Source organism: Pyrgilauda ruficollis, unplaced genomic scaffold (assembly GCF_017590135.1).
Source record: "Pyrgilauda ruficollis isolate IOZ18807 unplaced genomic scaffold, ASM1759013v1 scaffold10, whole genome shotgun sequence".
Classification (NCBI taxonomy): Eukaryota; Metazoa; Chordata; class Aves; order Passeriformes; family Passeridae; genus Pyrgilauda; species Pyrgilauda ruficollis.
In genome coordinates this window covers 3,914,648-3,934,471 of record NW_024508101.1, presented here as the reverse complement: position 1 = coordinate 3,934,471, position 19,824 = coordinate 3,914,648, and the positions used below count along the sequence as shown (strand labels likewise).

The window sequence follows — 19,824 nt, the reverse complement described above, 5'->3', positions numbered from 1 at the left end:
ATATTTCATTTGGGTGATTTAGAAGTCCCTCTTGACCAACTTACAGTGAGACACCAAACGCTTCATCAATCACAACCATTTTTATTCACAATCCAGAGCAAAAACTACAGGGAGAGTTGAATTTTCAGCAACTCATTGGGGAGGGGATTGCTACTAGCTCTGAAAATCCTCCTATCTCACCAATTTTTATGTTAGATTCAAATATATTTCCTTTCTAAGCAGCATTCCATTTTCCTGCCTCTCTCTGCCACGTTTCTTATCGTGGCAGGGTGAAAGAGTATCCAATTTAATATCTGTTTTGCAGGACAGGAGATTTTTTTCATATCTTATGCACTAAGGAAAGCTGCAGGGGATGGCTTAGCAGGCTGAGCATCACGTTTTAAATACCTAGACTCCCTGGAACCACAGATCCCATCAGGTTGACTGAGCCCTTCATGTTTCTGGGGTAGATAAATTAAGTGTCACGCTGTTTACTTTGTCGGGGTCTGTTCGACGAGGCCTCTGCAGTAAAGGTCCTGTCTGTTCTGCATGGAGCTGAAGGTTAAAGTCTCATGGTTAAGAGAGAGCACCAGGTGCCACCTTGATCTCACTAACTCTAATGATAATTCTGCCATTTCTGTTAAGAAAGACAATCCAGGGATCTGCTCCCAAAACTTGCTGTAACGTTACTGGATGACTGAAAATTATTCAACGGCTTATCGGCCTCGGTTTTGGTGACTGTTAAATGAAAAAAAAAATACATCTACACCTCCCAGATGTTTAATTCATAAGTTATACAAAACTGTCAGATCTATGGATGACAGAAGAGAGATATTCATCATTTTTACAGCCTGATTTCTGTGGTTGGAGGTAACCCTATGTTTCTGCAAAGTCATACCCTCTTCCCACTCCTCTGCACCACACGATAGCAGTGGCTGAGCCCATTAATGGCTCACAACAGAAGCTTTTTAGAAAGAAAGCACTGGAGAGGAGTAGTACAAAATAATCAGGAAAGACAAAACAATAATAGTAAGAATCACAAAAGTGAGACCTTTCGTGGTCAGTTGTGTAGAGACACACATCCATCCTCACAAACACAAAAACCTCCTCAAACCCAGACACCTAAGAGAGGTCCCTCTATCTCCAAAAGGTCTGATTCATGGAGAACAGACTCAGTGTTGAAGAAAACAGGATGTTTTGAGAAGGGCAGCTGTAAATATGCACTTGGAACCTACTCCTGGCCTTACTCTTAGCTTTGCAGCTGCCATTATTTTACTGGATTTCTACACAGAAGATTCTGGGAAAGGTGGGTGAAGGGAAATAAAATGTAATGATAGAAAAAGAAATACAGTTCTTCAAAATAATTTCTCTTTTAAGTAGAAATTAGGCAGAAAAAATATTACCTTTTACATTGGTTAGGAAAAGGACTGTCTTTGATTTGTTTCCACAACAGCTGACAGTACGCATTCCCTGCTTAGGGTACCAGAAATAATCATTATCACTCTTAGAATGTGTGTTACAGTGACGTACCAGAGGTTAAATGTGGCTGTTGGCTTTACTGGTTGCAATTCCTTCTCAGGTGGCTTAGCACAACTCCCACATTTTTCTTCCCCAACTACCCAAGGACCTGCTGGAGCTCCAGCCTACAGACATTACTAGGATTAAGTAAAAGAGGTAGGAAAGACTCTTTCAGCTCTATTTACACATAGCCGCATTCAAACTGGTTTTTCATAGAGTTTGGCTACTAGAGGACATGATGTCAAACTGATTTTTGAAAATATCTCATATTGAATCTAAGACATCCAAAGATACTGTTTGTATTGCAGAGGGGAAAACTCCGTCCAGGAAAGGTACCAGACAAATAACACTGGGTACAGCCTGCTGTATTTGGTATATTTGTTTTTAGAGGCAGGACAGACATCCTTAGAAATGGTGATTAAGATATTCCCTGTCAAACCAAACCAAACCAAACTCAGCAGAATCTGCTACAAAGAACGAGGACTTTGCCCCAAATCCACCTATTGTTCCTGGAATCTCAGTGTCCGTAAGTTTTCACTGCCTCTGTTAAGGTTGTGCAGGTCTGCCCTACATAATCCAGCTCCAGCAGGGGACAGAGCTAAAGGAGAAAAAATAAGGAAGGTCAAGAGGTGGCTGTGCAGTAAAACACAACCAATTAAGCACAAGTTTTCCTCCAAAACTGCTTTGAAATAATTATTATAGCATCTCATTAGCTTGCACTTTGACAAGAACATAAACTCCTGACCAAAGTCCTGCTCCCAACACAACCCTTGCAAGGTGGCTGGCTGACAGGTGTGTCTCCAGACTCACAGAGAATCATAAAATCCTTAAGGAAAAGGGGTGGGAGTAAGAAGGTGGAGGTGCACTACTGTCCCACACACTCGCCTCTTGGCCCTGGGGACACAGAGTCAGCCTTGGAGCTCAGCCCTTCCATCTTCCTTGGCTCAGTCTAACGAGATTCCCTCCATATTCTCATCTGCCCTCTTTGTGCTCTTCTCTGAGCAGAGCACAACTGGCCCAAAGAGGTGCCAGCTGCCCGAGGCACTAGCAGTTCTTTTATCAAACAGGCAAATCCTTCATGTCCAGCACGTCCCCGAACCGCGTCTGGAGACCCCGGCTACAGGTCCCAGCTCAGGGAGTGAAGCAGAAGAGACAATCATTGGCCTTGACTGCAAGCCCCTGTTTCAGTGCTTCGAGTCACTAGTGGTCAGCAAGGAGACTTGTGGTGTGCTGAAACGGAAAAAGCTGGAATGAAAAGCAGGAGTCAGGGCTGTGCCTCCTGCTGTCCCCAGGGTGAGCCAGGGTGCTCTCCCCGGCAGCGGGCTCCCAACAGGGCTCTTTGATGGCTGGTCACACCCGCTACTTCAAATCAACAAGCAAACCAAAGTGAGAAATGGAAAGGACAAGGTGAATTGTAGATGAAAGTGAAATATCCCTCCTCTCTATCAGCTCTGAGGGGTAAAGGATGAAACAGGATGAAACTGGTTTTGGTTAAAGCTGTAAAAGAATCACAGGGAGAGAGCACTTACAGAGAAATGTATTTTCATGTAAACTTTTATGCGCCCATCCCTTGTAGCTGGACATCAGGGAGGATGTTAATAAACATCATCAGGGGGAGAAAAACACAGTAAAAAAAGAAAATCAGACTACAAACCCATCTTTTCCAAGATGTTCAAAATAGCTTTGCAGCTATATACTGCAGGGAGCCGAACACACTCAGATACAAGTTTGCATCTTAAACGTAAGCGCACATACATACAAACAAGGTTTTGCAGATATTTGTTAGCTGTACTACAAGATTTTCCAGGGCTGGTGCTGCAGCTTATGTTACTGTGCTTTTATATAGCTGCAGATCAGCCCCCTAAGAAGCAGCCTTGGAGAGAAGCTGAAATAGTGACAGTTTGTGTTGCTGGGGATATTTCTGAGACGCAGTTGCTGTTTACTGTGTTTCTATTTCCAATCAAGCTGCAAAGTCCACCCATAAAACATGAGGAGGCATTTCTTTGGGTGTGGGACAGAACAACACGCACACAAGGAGGACCAGCTCTTCAGCTGCTCCACCAAAATACTCTTAGCCCTATCTGCAGGAGAGCATTTGGCCCATGAATAAGAAAACTATAGCCAAAGTCCCCAGCTACAGAGCTTCTCTCAGTATATATTTATGCACAAAGCTCAAATAATTTAATACCACGCCTCACTAATCATGTGAATGCACAATTCTTGCAGGGGCAAATGGTTCTTTTATCTCGTGCACCTCTTGCTCTTGGCTGGAAAAGGTGCCTCAGAATCTTACTGGCACTTTTAAAGGTGGCACCTACCTATCTGTGGCAGAATCCAGTGTGATTCATTGTAGGTTCCCCAGAACAGATTAAGCCCCCCTACAAGGAGGCAAAAACTAGTTCTAATGATGGTAAATCACAGCACATGGACAACTGGACAACTTCCTTCCACTTCAGAGGGGGAATTAGGTGATACACTCTGGAGTATGTCCTCCTTGGCACACTCCTGTTACCCTGTTATTGCTAATGATTGTACAAAGTGTGAGAAAAATGCTACAAACACCTAAAACAAGGGAAGATCGGTCAAGAATATGCAAAAGCATATGCAAAGGGATCTAAAGAGTATTTCAACATAACACAGTTTTCTTCCTTATTCCCTTCTTTACTTAAAAGCAAGAGGCGTGCAGGACTGCAAAAACACACAACGTGCCAACAAATGTACAAACTACAGCTCATGAAAAATAGCGAAATGGAGACCCAAAATTTGAGGCCAGTACAAGTTCATAATATGAACTGGAGATCAGAAAACTGGCTCCAAAAGTAAGAAAAAAAAGAACACCAATTCCATTTTTTTCTAAGAAAACCATTTCCTACCAACTTTGAAAACAAGAATGCCTACAGTGATCTGGGCTCTCTGTGATGGTTTTGGCTTGGCTCCCTTGCCCCTCCTCAGCTGCGTGGCCAAATGTGAGTCTAACCATGAGGTTCAGAGAGTTGTGTTCTTCTTAACCTTCCACTTCATGCTTCCAAGTTTAGACTGCAGTAAAATGCTCTTTCAGAAATTTCCCTTATTCTTCATTACTTCTAAGGTGAGAGTTTACATTTCAGCCTATATCTGTGATGCCAGACTACTGCAGAAGCACAACACTGAGTTAAATATACTGGTGTTTAGCCTTTTTCTTCTTTTCCTTGGATTTTTAACTTATTTTTTAGAACCATTAAAAGAGCAGCTCAGTGGCTCCGAAAGTGCCACAAGCTCTTGCCCAAATTTTGATGCCTAGACACAAAATGAAATAGAGGTGACCTCTTGGATGCAAGATTTGCAACGGCAACTTGCAACCGTCCGTTGTGGTGGGGCAGCATTGTGAGTAATTATTACCTTCATTAAACACCCAGTGACAAGTCCATGCTGTCACCACATCCCACCAACGCTCGTGAGTATGAAGAGAGATGGGGTGAGAACTGAAAGCGCCCTGACTGCTCCTGAAAAACTGTTCTCCTTCCAACCGGCTGCTATTCCAAGCCACAGAACTCCTTCCAGCATGGTTATGAGCTCCACCTCAGTCTGGCCTGGTCAAGATGAATCTTGCCTTTGAGCAAGCAAGAAAAATTCACAAGGGAGAAAATCAGATTTGGAAACTAAACGTTTTGTAATCTCTTGCCATGCAATTTGGCTTGCAGGCAAACTTCCAGCCCTTTCAATAGCAAAAAACCAGACAAATACACTGTCTTCTACCATCTCCTGGTAAATTAAGGCCAGAGTATGATGTGATACCACACACACTTAAAAAGCTCTATGAGCAGAAGGGAGTGATGCACCCATGCACAGTGGTAGAGGAGACAGCAAACACAGCACACAGAATCAAACAGAGCCAAAAGAACCACTTCTGTTACTCAAATTTATCTTGTCATGCTCGCTTGCCAAACTGGACGTGGCTTTCCTGGCACAAGGAGCAGCACCTCAGTGATCTGTGGCACTGCTGCTGCTGAGGTGACTCTCTGCATCAGGAGAACCTGGAGCATCCAGCCTTTGACCAAAGAAGGGCACGAGACACGGAAAAAAGAAACACCAAAACCAGCCAGCAGTGCTGAGCATACAACCAGCTCTGGGTATGACTGGGTTATTGCACTGCTCTTATCAGCACACACGAGTTCAAGGTCAGCCTTGATGCACTCTCTGAAAACTGACACTGCCTGTGTCCTGCAGTCAGCATGGCTTCAAACCAAGGCTTCCAATTATTAGCAGTTGTTTTGTTTATTATTGTGGGGCCTCAGGACAAACAAAAAAGGAGCCCCATTGTGCTCAGCATCGTACAGAAATGCTTAATTAGCCTCTTCATAGGTTGTTCCCTTCAGCTTCTTTTAAACAAGATATTTTCAAATATAAATAAATTCAAATTTCAGAATTTCAGAAATCAGTTCCCTGGAATTTCCGTCTGTAAACAATTAACATGAATTTGCCTTCCCAAATTTCAGCTGTGCACCAAACGCTTCACTCTTTTACTTTAAGAAAAAATTATATTCTAAAATATTGGTCCTTGGGATTGTAAACAGACTTTTGTTGCTCAGTTAAAGCCTGGATTTAAGCTCAAATTTTCTCTGAACTATGAGAAAGTTGCAAAATCATTGGTCTTCTGTTGTTTCTTTTCTCAAACTACAGTATTTATGTATCAACAACATAAATGACAAATGTACAGGAATATTCACAAATTGGAAAAACAAATTAAGAGCTGAGTTTTTACTCAGTAAAAACTGATCTGTGAAATGTGATGCCATGCTGCAATCTCATGAGTTCAGCAGAATAATGAAACCAGCTCGTAGATGGATGAGTACCAACACTGTTACAGAAGTAAACACAGGAAAACACAAACTAAATTTGTGAAGAAAAAGTAAAACCTCAGACTTTGCCCTTTCTCTGGAGGTATCTGGTCATGTATTTTCTTAGAGATGCCAAGGTAGCTGTACCAATGGTCCAGTCTCCCATACCAGCACTTGACAGTGCTCTTAAAACTTGCTAAATTCAAAAGGGGAAAGAAGAAAGTGAGGCAAGAGGAAGGCAGCCCATCCTTCCAAGAGCCATTCATTCACCCACAGCATCCAATCACCCCAACTTGTCAGCAGACAGATCCTGAGGATCAGGCCATCACTTGAAAGCATTTTATGACCATTTTCAAATGCAAATACTTTCTGCTGAGTCTCTACCTTGCTCAGATTTGCACCAATAATTTAGAGGTCACCAGCTATTACATCTTATTATCTAACCCTTCAGACTCTGCTTTCTTTCTTTTTACTCTTACTGCTCACTGATGTTTCCATTCACCTTTGAAGATGCCTGTTTAATTTAGCTGGGTTTTCAGACCACACTGTGGATTACATTTCCCACAAGCTTATTCCAGCAATTTCTTGGCAATAAATGATATTTGGATACCCCACAGAAACCCCACATCAAATATTGATTACTGTTATTTCCATTACCAGAGGCTAAACCAGTTAGGTCCTAAGGGCAAATTAAAGAGCTTGCTTCCAAGTTCTGGTCCTTTAGAGGAAGGATGTTACTATTCTCCATAACAAGGAAGATGCTGACACAAAAGCAAATAATGGCCCTAAAAATGGTTCATTCTCTGGCATGGTTAAATAAAGAAAATATAGTAAACTCCTTTGCATGCAAAGGATAAAATCAATATCATTTCCATTCAGGCAATAAAAATTATAGCATATTGCTTTAGATACACAGATACTCTTCATTTAAGGTGGAGTTTCCACAATTCCCTGCTGAATACCCAGCTCTGCCGTGTGCACCTCTCTATAGCACTCAGCAATCTCTGCTTGACATTAGTACTAAACAATATTCATTAAGAGCATAACACTAAAGTGCAACATGTAAGTAAATCAAACTCTCAATGCTCTATTTTACAAATTTCATGGGCCACTGGGGATAATTAAAAGGGTAATTATACAAAGTTGGTGCAGTTTTGAGACTCAAATGACATTTTCTGCTTTAAAGCACTTGATAATCTGGTATTTTTCTACTAAGACAGTCATTTTGTACTTCAATGGTCAAACAGCATAAACAAACAAGAATTTTTTTTAAGGTATTTCAATTCTTTTTTCTTTCCCTACACTGTTTCTCTTGATCAATACCACTCACTAGTTATTCCTAAAAGCCCCATATTGTCAAGAAAAGCGAGACCTTTGGAAAAAAAAAAATCCCTGATCACCATAAAATGCCACTGAGTCTCAAGCCTGGTTTAAACCGTAGCTCTGAACAAAAATGGCATTGCTTTGGGTGTTTACAGCACTGGAGCACTCGTTGGTTTGTCACTGTGTTTAACCACTGCTCTAAAGCCAGCAAAGTACATTACTGGTAGTAACAGCTCATGAAAAATACAGCGAAGAAACTGCTAGTGGCAGAAGCATTTAACTTTCTTGTTAGCAGCCTCCCCCATGTGGCACTTTAGCACCAGCAAGTTGTTTATTATGTTCTGTGCCAGGCAAAACTGATTAAATGGGGCTCTTAAGAATCAAAGCGTTATAAATTCATGGAAATACAGCAAGCAATAAATTCCATGGAATTAAAAGCTTACTAGTGCTATTAGCATTTCAGGGTGTTTGCATTGTTAATAGTGATGTGCAAAAATGATGTTCCTATAAGACAAGGCAAACCAACAGAACATATGCTTTAGCTGCTACATTTTTATACCATGTCATCATCAATGGCAATTATTTTTTTCCCAAAAAAACTAGAAAGCTCATTAATGTTTTGAGGAAAAAAGTGAATCAAGGGTCTGTAGACCAAGGATTTACATCCCTAAAGAGAGGTATTATGTTGGAAACAACGTTGTTGTGAGTCTGTGGAAGAGCAGGAGATGGATCTGCTGGAACAGAGCTGGGGAGGAGGGAGAAGGGGTGAGGCAGGATGACTTTGGTGACACCACAGGGACACGGTACAACACAACTTGCTAACAATTTAATAGGTAAACTCGATGCATAGTAATTCATAATACCAAAAAGAATGGACAATGTAGTCTGACCTGGTGGTCAGTAAATCTGTCAAGAGCTCTCCAAAGAGACATCTTTACTCCGGGTCACTCTATCATCATTCCATGGGAATGACTCTGCTGGCAGGTGACTAACTTCTCCATCATTACTGCAGAGCTCCATGTGACACAGCAGCCCAAGCTGGGATGAGGCCTCCCCTTATGCCCATCTGTTTGCAGGTAGCTGATAACTCTGTAAATGGAATTCCTTTCAAGCGGAAACTTGGTAAAGAAACCGTGTTAGGTGTGTGGCTGAGCAGTAGAAGAATGGGACACCTTTCCAAAACTGAAAAAAAATAGACCTTGCAGGGCTTGTGTGATATGTTGTTGGGTTTTTGGGGAGTCTTTTTGCTTTGGGTTTGTTGTTTTCTTTTTGAAAACGAACAATTTTTACCTTTCTCAGCTGCCTGAGCACACAGCAGCCAGATAATCTAACCTGCAATGTCCCTCTGGAGGGCAAGGGGAAAATCTGGCTCTCGTTGCAGACAGGAAAATCAAATCACTGCCTTGTTGCCACAGTTAAGGTCTGACATAGGATAAAGAGCATATTCTGGATGGTACATCATGCACAGCTGGCAGCATGCGAAGTCAAAAAAAAATACCCCAAGAAAGCTTTGTCCAGAACAAACAGTCCCCATGCCATGGAGTGAGTCAGCTGCAGGGGTAGGAAACGAACCCCAAATCCTGTCTTGTGGGCTCAAGCTCTGTGCAAAGGACACATTAACAGCAAAAACCCTCTCCCAAGACTGAAGGCCCTGACATTTTGTTTGCCTCAAGCAAAACAAAACAAAGAGTAGGTTTTTAACTGCTCAGAGGCACGTTATCCTTTTGATGTATGCATGTCCTGGCAGTCACACATCTGCATCAGGAGAGAAATAGCCCATTTTTTTTGGCAGTTATTTAGTCCTTTTCATCTGAAAGTTGAAAATGCACCACCGGTGAACCTTTGCAGCTCTGGGCTCTGCATATAAAAAGCAGCTGCTGAATACATGCAGGGAGTGAGGGCTTTTTCTTAATGTTTGAACAGTTCCAAGTTCAAACCCATTAAAGTCCAGGTCACACCGGGATCATGTCACTGTTAATGCATCCAGTTACACGCTGAGGGAAACCCAATATAAAACTATGATAAACTCTAGCTCTCCTGCAGAGATACTCTAAGGTCTTGCCCAGATGATGCCGCAGATCACTCTTCATAGGCAGTGCCCAGACAGGATGTCAAGGTCAGAGGACGAGTCCCTTTACAGCTGTTTTTAAAGAAGTCCCCTCAAACGTCCACCAAGCTTGTTGGGACCTTTCCCCTTCCCTTCTCCAGGCAGAAGAACTTACTGTCCCACTGATGTTTTCTCCTACACATCACAGGTTCCCACACAGCCTCCTCCCACAGCACCAGCAGCCCACCTGCGTCTGTGCTTCACAGTGAGCACCCCTAACTCCATTCTCCTTCTTTTGGGGGCCAGTCCTCTCTGCAGCAGGGACGGTCCCACTTGTTCTGGGGGAACTTCACACCTGGCCAGCTTTGGCCCAGGCATGGCAGCAGCAGGGGACTGCAGATACCTGGTACCTCATCACACAGCTGGTGCAGCCCTACTCTCTTGCTGAGAAGGCAACTGGCAGCTTCTGGCAGGGCAACTTCAAAGGCAGGTTCCTCAAGTGATGGAGTACAAGTGACACTGGGATGCAGAGGATGTAGCACAGCACCACAGCACAGCCCTGCCCACCCAGGAGCCACTGCAGGACTTCAGCATCAGCTTCAAACACAGCCAGGCCGAATAAACCAAACTATTTACCCAGCTCCTCTCTGAGCTTCCCACCCTAACTGTGCTGGGAAAGGAGGAAAAGGACTTTACTGGACTTTTTCACCTTATCAAGCATCTAGAAAATCCAGTGGCTGATCTGGATGCATTTCAAGGTGAGTTAACCATGGCAGCTTATGGAGCAGCACTGCTCCAGCTGGCCTGCAGATCATAGACACAGGACACAAATTTTGGGGAGATGTACCATGCACACACTATACACATGGGATTTACACCATCCACATGTTGGGTTTGCACTTTTCTTCTCACAATTTTCTGAAAATTATTGCAGGGTTAAGAAACTGGAAAGAATTGTGAATGGTATCAGAGATGCAAGATGTGTAATTTTAAAAAAATTAATAACTTTATTAGTAGAATTCAAATTGTCTTTGAAAAGAACTGCCTTGTGTGTTTGAGTCTCAATGAGGAGAAACTTAAAAAAAGCCAGTCTTCAATTTTAAACTATGTTCTCTCATATATTCACCATTCCAAAGAAGAACAGGCCAGAGTCTCCTTTTAATTACATGAATAAAAATCCAGGCAATTCTTTCAATTTTAACTAATAATTTGTCTAATTAGTTGGTTTTTTTCCCTCCCAAAACATCTATTTATCTGCCATGAAATCAAAGGCAGAAATAAATTGGTTTAAAGATAGCAGAGAGTAAATAGCAAGTTTGGAACCTTTCAGCCTTACCCTGGCAATTTGTCTCATATAATTGACTCAGCAGACATGCTTACAATTTCTTACAACTTTTACAAGACCTCCTGTGGGCTTATTTTAACGTTCTCCAAAACTGAGCTCAAAGCTTTGGACTCTCTAAGCAAGCAACACCAAAAGCAATCATCTTTCCCTCCTTAAAAAAAAAAGGAACAAACAATAAAACCACATTTTTCTTCCGGGATATTGTGTCTCAAAGAGGAACAAAGACGCAAATGAATTTGCACTTTTTCAGAGATAATTATTCTGTTCCTTTTCAATAACAACATTTTTAATAATGTTCAATTTGCATTCACTAAATCTTTAGAAGCAAAATTTTCCCAATAAAATTCCCTTTCCCAATTACTGGAATAAAATTTCAGTGGATAAGGATGACAGCAATAAAACGAACACAAACCACAAAAAAAGGGTTAAAAAGTCCCCCACCCCCCAAAAAAAGGAAATGCTCTCATTGCCCATATTACTGATTTATGCTGTTGTTGGCTTTTAAATGCAGCACTTTCTATTTCTAAGATCTTTACAGACAATTACTAATGTCACAACTCTGTGGCCTTGCTCCATTGGTGGAAGTGCCCCAGGAGCAGGAAATGCTGTGCCCTTCCACAGACATTTCCTTCCAGTGCTGGGATCCACTAACCCTTAATAAATCAGAGGATTAGATGGAACACTTGTATTACAACTAATAAAGATAAATACAGGGGCTATCAAAACTAACAAAAAGAGTATGATGGGAGAAGGGACTACACCTATTATTCAAAAGATGCCAATTTATCCTTTTTTTTTTTTAAAGGGAGGTGCAACAATTTTACCCTTAAGAAAAAAAACAGCTCATCATATTTCAACAAAAATCTATTTTGAAAAACAATATTACAAACTTGGATATTAATGGTCTGCAATGGAAATGACGTCAGAGTCTTAGTTACAAATGTCCAAATGTTTGTGCTACCCTACTAAAAAAATAAACAGTGAGCTCAGAGTCAGAAAGGACCCGTTTGAGCAATTAAGCAGTATTACGCAAAACACACTGAAAAGTATAGGGCCAGCAGAGGTGGGAGAGGCACAAATTAAAATTCACAGATTGCACTGGGAAAAACACTGAACAATTAAACATCTCAGAGGTGGTGTCTGAAGTTCCTGCCATTATCTGAGTGAAAAATGCTTTCATATGTCGCAATGAGAAATTACGGGCAGGCAATCAGGAACAAAAAATAACTCTTTTTCTTCTTTTTTTAAATGCCCTAGCTCTAGGATGAGCTACCAGATAAAAAGGGTGGCCTCCCATAATGCTCACTGACATCACTGGTCTTGTAACACTTGTAAAACACGGCTGCCATCGCTGAACAACAATAACTTAAACACCATGGAAGATATACTTCTGGTGCAGGAACAGGCAACAGGCAGTGACCTTACAGATGACCAAATAAAATATGCAACAAGAATCTATTTTTGGAGTCATTTTCTCACATCTCTAGATTTTATAACACAGGAATGTGCACTGTCTGCAATGTGAGTGTTCCAAAGGCAGGTTCCAAGCCTGCAAGGGGCTCTTGCCCTTTGTGCTGAGACACAAGCACGGCCATGAGACCCCAGCAGACAGCCCTGGTGTGTTTGGAAGCACACCAAACCTATTACAAGGAAGTGAAAAACATCACTGTATCCAGTGGCAGAGCAGCCTAACTTGTAAAAAGTGTTTGCACAGATCTGCATTCAGAGTTCACTGCCTGCTCCAGAAGGAAGCCTTGAAACTGGGTATTTCCATCACATTCTAAGTTTGAAACCAAGTATGAGTTCAGCCTATCTGAGCTGGAGGTCATGCTCTGGTTCTGGAATAACGTATCAGTGCTGCTCCTGCTTTTGCCATTCCCAATTCTTTCCTCAGCCAAGCTGTGATAAAATGCAGCACATCCTGACATATTATCCAGCTTGGTTTTGAAGAACCAGGCCAGAAATTGCACAGTCTGCATCACACGGTGTATTTGTAGCTGCTTCCATGGTGCACCTGTACTGGCAAACATCAGTGCATCCTTTTTGGCTGCTTAATTTGCAGTCACAACTTTTACAAGTTGGGCCATTTTCAATATATGCATTTGTTTCAATACCTGTCTGATCTCTGGGCACAGATGAGGCTAATTTGGAGGTGTGCATGAACCTCTCAACCTTGTGCTCCATGTTCTTCAGGGATTCAGAATGGGTGATTGTGTTAACAGGAGAAACCCCATGGGATTATGCAAAATACTGGCCAAGTCCTGTTCACTTTAGCAGTCTTCATGAAGACCAGAAAGATTTGGTCCAAAAGCATCAGATAAGAGGATCAAAACCTGCTACTGACTATCTTAAAGCAGAGAAACTTATTTTTCTATCAACCCACTTGAAGATTTGTAAGATATTAAGGAATATTAAGAAGAAAAAGAAGAAAAGCTAAATGGGCCAAAAGAAAACAAAAGAAACGTTCTCTCGAGATTACTAATTCTGGCAGACAATAGCACAGAAAGAACTCCTCTGACAGATCTTTGAAGTCTTCAATACAACAAGCTAGTGGGCCATGTTAATGAGATTTTCTCAGATACTTCTTAAATTATCCCAAAATGTCTTAATCTAATTGCTACATCTTCTTGACCCGCTTGCTTCAGAAAAGTTACAGCTTCACACGTATCTGGACTGAACTTTTCATTCAAACAGGTAAGGTCTTCAAATACTTTGTGCTTCCAATGACCCCCACACAGAGTTTTTAGGGTTTACCCCAAAACATGTAGGTAATGTTGTAATTTCTGTTACTAACAAATAGAAAATGTGGTACTTTGCACCACACTTTATCTTTGAACCTTAAGGAAAGGACCTTCCAGTAACTCAAAGTTCTTAACAATTAAGATATTACAAGTTCTCCCAATAATCCAAAAGTAAATAAATCCAGTTTTAGATGAGGCCTGACAGACACTGATCACTCCAGCTATAGGACTACCACCCCAGCAGCAAGGGAGCAGCTGGCATCAATGAGGTTTATCTTTACTGCTGCGGGTGACACAAGCACTCAAGCAAAATGCTTCCAGTACAGCTCTGTGTAATTTGGGCACACTGCAGAGAAAACACTGGAGAACATGCCCAAGAACCAGGTTGTCTGCTCTGTCACAGAACTCCTTGTGACTGAACCCCAGTCCATACTCAGGACCCATATTCAGAGGTTGTTGCACACGCCATGTTCTAGGGACAGGAGCTGTTTCTGCTCACTAATATGCTTTAAGACCTTTAGATCAAAAGCAGGAAGAGTCAAGGTGCCAGATCCACTAAGGAAAACATCATCCTATCAACTTCCCACTGCCCGATGTGCAAACACTCCTGCCACCCAAGCCAGTACATAAAACAGGACTGAGGACATCACCAGCACATCTTCTGGAAGTCACCAGCAAGGAAGACTGCTGGGGAGAAACGGCACGCACCGCTGAGCCTTTCATAAGCAGAAATGTGTCTGAAAGAGTTTGTTTCAGAGTTTTGACTTCTGCCTGCAATGGCCAGCAAAGACATGGCACAGTGACTTGACAACCTGGTTTGAGAACCATTTCTCTTCCTGATAAAACAAAGTTGGAAAAAAGTAATTTTTTTTGTCCACTTTTTTTCCCACATACACCAACTACACAAACCATTTTTAGTATTGAGCTTAGGAGAAAAAGTCCTTCTGACCTTTCTCCTGGCTTGAAGGGAAGGGAGGAGAAAACATACCTATGTAAGAAAGTTATAGGTCAAAACCACAGATTTATCTGTTGATCATCTCATTCGCTCTGAGTTTAAGCAGGCAGCTTCTGGTTTATTATCAATATTTAATCAGCATTTAACTCTGACAAGCATTAAGATTTGAAATTTTAAACTAAGTGCAACTTTGCTAAATCCTTTGTGTTGATTTTTTTGCTGTTAAAGGTTTTCTAAAGAATTCTATCTTTGCTATCTTAAAAGTCTGCACGTGTCTTTTGTTATCAATAATGTACAATTTTAGTAGCATGTTTTGTACTTTTCCAATTTTCAGCATGCAAGCTATCCCTGATTTACAATGCTCACTGAATGCTGTTTGATTATTGAAAATGCTTTTACTACATTTAAACAAATGACTGCTCCTAGAAAACTAACACTATTGCCCATAATTCTGTAAAAATACATTTCGTCTCCCTTCTCCCCAAATCAAACATTTCTAATTCTTACTGTGAGGAAAAACTGGCATATAATTAGGCATTATGCCTAACAGTGCTAAATAAAGGAGAATGTAAACATCTTAATTCTGAAGGTTTAACCATCAAAGACCCTTGCTGTATCTCTTCTGCTATTTGCGCTTCTGTTCAGAGCTCCTTGGAGCTCACAGGGGAAGAAAAAAAAAAAAAAAAAAAAAAAAAAAAAGAAAGCAAACAAACCACGCAGAATAAAAATCTATTTTGCCAGCTCTGAGCTGCTCCCACCCCGCATGCCCGAGGCCAGGCTCGCGCGCAGGGCTGGGACGCCCGGGGCCACGCGGCTGCTCCTCAAGGAGTAGAGTCCTGCTCTGCAACTGCTCTGAGCAGCTTAACCGCTAACTCAGGAGATGGGATTTCACCTGAAATTAAGCTATCAAGCAATTGAGCTCAAACTCAATCAACCAAACCCTTAACCTTCCCTGTTTCAGTGGCACTGCTCTAATTAGGACTCTATCACTATTTCCATTACTATCTCCTATTCTCATGGTTTATTATCTCAGCGGTTTCAATTCTCGTCCAGTTTAAATTTGACATCCAGTTTCTTGGACCACATATCATTCATTACGGCTTTTTTTTTTTTTTTTTTTATGAAATATGTTGCAAGACTACAGACCGATCCTGCACTAAATAGGTTTTTGTTGAAAACTGCACCCCTCACTGCAGTAGAAGCAGGACAGAGCCAAACCTTCTTTGAGAAACAATCCTGATGTTAAGGACACGTTGAACAGCTTGTTTTCCATTAAGTTTTAAATTTTGTTGAACAGTTTGACAGCATATCCTTGAACACAGATCCACCTGCACACACCACGGTTGTCCCATGCTTCTCCAGTCCTCACTGTCTTCCCCCTGAGCCTGGATCAGCTTCTAGGAAAGAGTTTGGCTGAACTCTGCTTACCAGCTCTGCTCAGGGGTGAGAATCAATAACCTATGATACACAGGAGATCAGGTTGAAAAATCTAATGGTCTTTTCCAGTGAATCACCCAAACTGCTTTCTGCAGAAAGATGAGTGACAGGGGGGATGCGTGCCTGAGTGGTGCACTGATGGTAGTAGTACAAAAGAGATCTGCTTTTGGAGACACAGCCTACAAGCTTCAGGGAGTCTAAAGGTAGAGTCCTGCATTTAACACCACCAAAATTCCAAATTGTCCTGGGTCACACAGGATACAGCCACTCATGAACCAGGAACAAGAGACCCATTAATTACGAGGCCCTCTGATGCACCTGGGACTTGAAATTCTTCCCTTCACAAAAACTCAAAGGAGGAACAACGCTGCAGAGCAAGGAAGCACTAGCTCCTTAAACTGCAGGATCTGCTTCTTCTCCAGTAGCTGAAATACATCTAATACTTCATGGGCTCCACCATAAAAAAACAAACCAGTAAGATTCAAATCTTGAAGAGAGGGATATATCATATAGCTGACATACACCACTGGCATGGCCAAGGATAGCAATATTCACTTGAACTTCATGAATTTCATCCTAACTAAATAGATATTTTTGGCAACAAAGAAGTGAAAAAAAAATCCCAGATCGTCCTCAGATCTATTTTAATTTAAAACAGAAGAGAACAGGGACATTTTTTCCCCGTTCAAGTACATTTTAATAAAATTTAAAATAAAAATAGCTTTAATTCACTCCAATGCATTTAGTCATTCTGTAAAATTCTAAGTTTAAAATGAAATCACCATTTTATATTCAAACAAGGTCAAGAGAACAGCACTAACGAGCACTGACATCACAGCGAACAGCAGCCACTGCTCAGCGCTTACATCAGTGTTGCTTGTTGCTATGGTGCTTAACCGACTATTAATTTCTGAAAGAAGGTGATTATAAAGCAGCCATATGAACCTCAGTCAGATGACACCCTTCAGTACCAAACACTGATCTGCGTTACTCTTCTCCTCTGCAAGTTAATTTTGTGAATCACCACTTTTGTGATGTTAATATTCCTTCCCAACTTGAAACTTTGGACCAGAAGAGAGGCAAGGAGTTAATTTAGAAGCAAAGGACTTTCACGCTGCTTTAAATAAAAATCATTTTGCAGAGAGTGATATTTCTTTCCTTTTTGCTGTGTTCCAAAGACTAAAAAGCATGTGTTTTAACTTTTGCAGTGATAATAAGCAATCAAATTAACAGCTAAATTTTGCTCTCCTGCTCTGCTCGATGTGCTGCTGGAAACTCAGGAGCATCTCAGCCTGGGATGAAGCAGCACTGAAGCTGACTTGACCACTCCCCAGGGATTTGCCTCAGTAAGGGGACCTTGCCACAGGCTGTGCCACTGCATCTCCCAGCCCAGCAGCAATGGACCATGGAGCTGCCACAAAGACCAGCCAGAGCAGGGTCTTCCCATTCCCACACAGGCTCTGCCCAGTTACCAAGCAGCCTTCTTGGAACATGGCTGAAAGACAAAAAGTGCATCTTTTTGGCCTTGCTCCTCAAATGCAACTGAACACCTAAACCAGTGGCTTCGCAGGCAAAACATGGATTTTTAAGGCTCAGCATTTACTCCAAAAGCTCCAAGCCCAATGCTGCAAACTTTATCCGTGTTGCCAGAAAAGCCTTTACTTGTGCAGCTAAGGTACGGTCCTGGGGTTCACAGGATCAAATTCTTTGTTCAGACATACTTCAAAAATAGTGTGAAAGACAGTATGTTTGCATTTACCTTCTTCAGTTGCTCCTGTAAAGCAATCTTCAGTTACAGCCACCCAAAAAGGTCACTCTTCTTACCCTGCAGAGAAAGGAGGTAACACACGTGACTCTGGGTCAGTGTCAGCAGCAACACCCAAAGCATTTTCATTGGCACCACATTTGCAAGTACAAACATAAATAAAGCAACAAATGAATCTAATCGTGTTTAATGGTGAATGACTTTCAGAGAGAGTTAATAAAAACAATCAAGTCACAGGACTGCTGCTTATCAGTACCAGCTAGTGTGAGGTTCTTCAGTTCAGCACAAACAACTTGGTCTTTGGGAGAAGAAAAAGAGAAGCAAAAAACCCCATGGTGATGAGACATCTTTGTTCTCTAACATAAACTTTCTTAATCTTGATGTCTATCAATCTATTTTCAGTTTGAATAATAAATGAGTTCAGTTCTTTGTTTCAGAAATCTGACTATTGTCTGCATGGATTCTCCTTATTTAAGGCATTTTAAGACCATTTGCAACCACTGCTATTTTATCTTCTGGATCCTTTCTTTTTTCTATCCTTTTCCATAGAGACACAGTCCTAGATGAGATTTTAGAACTAGCTACATCTTCCTAATTCAGAAAGTTGTTTACTGTCTTGGGATATCTTCTCATTAAGCATTACCAAGAGCACGCCAAGGTGGTGAGAGCAGTGGGTATTAAAAGGAGGAATAATTAAAGTGCATCTTTATAAAAAGTAGGAGGGAGAAAACAGCACGTGTAGGTTTTTTTTTACCCTGTATATTACTGCATCTTGTGTACTCTCTCTTATGCAAAAGAGTATGTAATCTTTTAAGAAACATGACAATCTGCCACTTTCTGTTCATGTAATTGGGATCAACATATGGTACAAGAGAAAAGAAAAACATTTGTTTATTAATTTAGATCAAGTTACTAACTCAAACCACTAACAGCATTCAGAATTAATTCCACATCAATTGACCAAATACCTTAACAGAGTAAAATTATAACATAATTTCACTGAAATGTTGATTTTCTGCTGCAGGGGAGATAGTACCATGTAATACAGACACAAAGAAATATGTGATAATTTGGTGACACTGATGACTTCATACGGAACGGAAAGTCAGTGACATGTGGATGTGTAAGACAGAGCTACGTGAAACTCCATTTCATAAAATTCACACAGTGATGTGGAGTTTTGGGGGTGTTTGTGAAACTTACCAAATGGTAAGCTGTGCTATTTACATCACTAGGTGAAGCTTTTTATGGGAGCAGTAAAATACCAACCTCTGGGGAAAAAAATCAGAATCTTCACTAAGTTCACTCAAAAGAATATGAACTCATTCACCATTTATTTTGGAAGGAAAAATGTTTTCACAATGAGAATGAGGCATTATTTCTTTTCCATTGAAGCCTGATTTTTTTAGCTGGGAGAAAAAAGGTTACCTTGATATGAAATCAATATTGGTTTTATCTGTTGCTCACTGGCACTTTATTTCATTTTTATTTTTTATGTTTTGTGTGAGAAGCTCTTCACAGTTCTTGTAATGCAGTACCAGAACATTGGGGGCCAAAATTTGAACATGTGTGCTGTATAGGAAGCCCTGTGTTCTTTGCTGAGGTACACATATAAGAAATTCCTGATTCTGCACTGTAAAGGACATAACACTACTCCATCATAATAGGTCAGGGCTCACCTTCCTGAGAGTATGTAAAACAATACATCTTTTATGTAAAATACATGACCTCCGACATGTGATGTGCTCTTAGATTAGCAACAATAAAGGCTTTTATCCTGCTTTGCTGCAGGGGTTATCTTGGGTTTGACACTTTAAACCTCTTTTCATATTTATCTGTTTTATAAATTTTCTGGGTATTTGGCAGTCAGATCCTTATTTTGGCAGTATTTTGGCAA

General features: G+C 41.2%; 1 protein-coding gene across 3 annotated transcripts in view; it reads right to left on the bottom strand.

Moving 5' to 3' along the window:
* The window catches only part of FOXP1 (forkhead box P1), a 376,939-nt gene that overhangs the window by 199,458 nt on the left and 157,657 nt on the right, over window positions 1-19,824 (bottom strand). For all 3 annotated transcript variants that reach the window (XM_041460973.1, XM_041460964.1, XM_041460982.1), the window contains one exon: window positions 17,922-17,987. The gene's annotated coding sequence lies outside the window, so the exon portion shown is untranslated. The remainder of the gene's footprint in view (window positions 1-17,921; window positions 17,988-19,824) is intronic.